The sequence below is a fragment of the Triturus cristatus genome, chromosome 9 (assembly GCF_964204655.1).
Source record: "Triturus cristatus chromosome 9, aTriCri1.1, whole genome shotgun sequence".
NCBI lineage: Eukaryota > Metazoa > Chordata > Amphibia > Caudata > Salamandridae > Triturus > Triturus cristatus.
The window spans coordinates 83344466-83347109 of NC_140592.1; positions in this window are offsets into that span (position 1 = coordinate 83344466).

Genomic DNA, 2644 nt, shown 5'->3' on the forward strand with positions numbered 1-2644 from the left:
ACGCCGTCCCTTCGTTCTCAGCAAAATATTGCTCAATGCCCGTTTCTAAGTCGCCAAGGTAAACAGTGTCCTCCAGCATCTCCGGCCTTAAACGCCACATCAGTATTGCAGGTCTCTCCTGCGCCCATCTAATCGTTAGCAGTAGTGGGTTGTGATCCGATATCGTTCTAGCCAAATACTCACTATTTAGTACTTTTGCGTGTATGTCAGGTGTGCACAATATGGCATCCAAGCGCACATGCAGGTTGTGCAAAGCAGAAAAGAAAGAATAGTCACGATCTTCGAGATGCTGCATTCGCCATGTATCTACCAGCTCCCATCTGTCCTGCCAATCCCTCACAGTAAACGTGTTGCCGCACAGTGTACTGCCCTTTGCAAAGGTCGACTGGTCACCTTTCAGTGGCTTATTGCTATATTGAGTGTGTGGCGGTAATAATGAGCTGCAACAGTCTCGGCTTCTGTTCAACATCCTGTGATTCTGGGAAAATCACGTATTCTTCCCATGCCTACCAAAAACAGTAATATGTTGTCATGTAATGTAACTGGTGCTCAAATAAAGCTCTCCAATACCTTGAAATACATTGCACCGTCAAAAAGGAGGAAGTGGTTTTTCCACAATGGTTAGGGTAACACTACGGGGCAGCGATTTGAGGGTCCATTACACAGAAAAAATGTTCCAAAAAAGCACAGCTTCAAAAACTCCATGCAGTCACAAAAATAAATGTATTACAAAGTAAAAGAAGCTCCAGGAACAAAAGCAGGTCAGTTGCGATGAGGCTCCCTGCGTTGGGGCTTCGCAGTAGACACTTCAGCAGCCGTAGACCACCATTCCTAACAGAGGGGGGCCATGTTGAGGGTGGTTTGCGAGGTGTGGTTAAGGAAAGATCTTCAGACTCGCACCCAATTGTATTGAACTGTGAATGCTGGGAATACAGTGGACGCAATGTTACCAAACAACTCCAGCACTATACGCTGTACAAAAATGAAAGCAAAGCGTTTGAAGGCACGATTGCTTACCCATTGGTTTTTATGCAGTTACTCTCTAGTTTATGCAATACCTTTTTGGGGGCAGAACACTCAGAAGTATGGCATTTACAAGATGGTGCATTGTACAGTCCACCCACTCATTATACCACTTGCACACATATAGCAAGAGCCCTCCAAAAGGTTTATTCCTGCACTTTATCAGCAGGCTTCACCTGCAATTTCAAGTAATGGAGGTCAGTACAAGTTTAGAGTTGGACACCTCCCCCAGCAGGCAAATGCATCCTTGTTACACCTCTGCATGATGTGCTTAAAAATGCCCTCCATCAGATAGCTGAAGAAAGCAAGGATCGGAGTAAGAGTGTGCACACTTTGCCTAAAGAGAAAACATCAGTACGATTTGGGCCATTTCCTGTTGCAGACACTATGCCTACCACACAAATGAGGTACCATTTTTATCGGGAGACCTGGGGGAACGCTGGGTGGGAGGACATTTGTGGATCCATGCAGATTCCAGAACTTTCCCACACAGAAATTCGAGAAAAAAAGTACTTTTTTTCAACGAAATTTGAGGTTTGCAGGGGATTCTGGGTAGGAGAATGTTGGGGGACCCACACAAGCCATACCTCGCTAGACTCCCCCCCGTTGTCTAGTTTCCAGAAAAGTCTGGGTTTGCTAGGCTTACCTAGGTGGCCGCCGAGCCCCGGGCCAAAAACTCATGGGGCCCCCCTTGCAAAACCATGTTGGTTTGTGATAGGTAATTTTGATGTCGCCTCAATAGGTTTTGGGCCCTTGCCTGTCGCGGGTCCTTGACCCACCCATGCAAGTGAGGTACCATTTTTATCGGGAGACCTGGGGGAACGCTGGGTGGGAGGAAATTTGTGGATCCACGCAGATTCCAGAACTTTCCCACACAGAAATTTGAGAAAAAAATTATTTTTTTCAGCGAAATTTGAGGTTTGCAGGGGATTCTGGGTAGGAAAATGTTGGGGGACCCACACAAGCCATACCTCGCTAGACTCCCCCTGTTGTCTAGTTTCCAAAAATGTCTGGGTTGGGTAGGGTAGGTTTCCCTAGATGGCCACCGAGCCCCGGGCCAAAAACTCATGGGACCCCCCTTGCAAAACCTGGTTGGTTTGTAATAGGTCATTTTGATGTCGCCTCAATAGGTTTTGGACCTTTACCTGTCGCGGGTACTTGACCCACCCACGCAAGTAAGGTACCATTTTTCTCGACAGACTTTGGGGAACGCGGGGTGGGTGGAATTTTGTGAATCCACACAGATTCCAGAACTTTCAACCACAGAAATGTGAGGAAAATTTGTTTTTTTGGACAATTTTTTAGGTTTTTAAGGGATTCTGGGTAACAGAACCTGGTGAGAGCCAGTCAAGTCACCCCATCCTGGATTCCTCTGGGTGTCTAGTTTTCAAAAATGTATAGGTTTGCAAGGTTTCCCTAGGTGCCGGCAGATCTAGGGCTCAAAAACTACAGCTAGGCACTTGGCCAAAAAAGGGTCATTTTTCACTGTGAAAATGTGGTGTGTCCACGTTGCATTTTGGGCCGTTTCCTGTCACGGGCACTAGGCCTACCAACAAAAATGAGGTACCATTTTTTATCGGGAGACTTAGGGTAACACAGAATTGTAGAGCAACTGTTATCA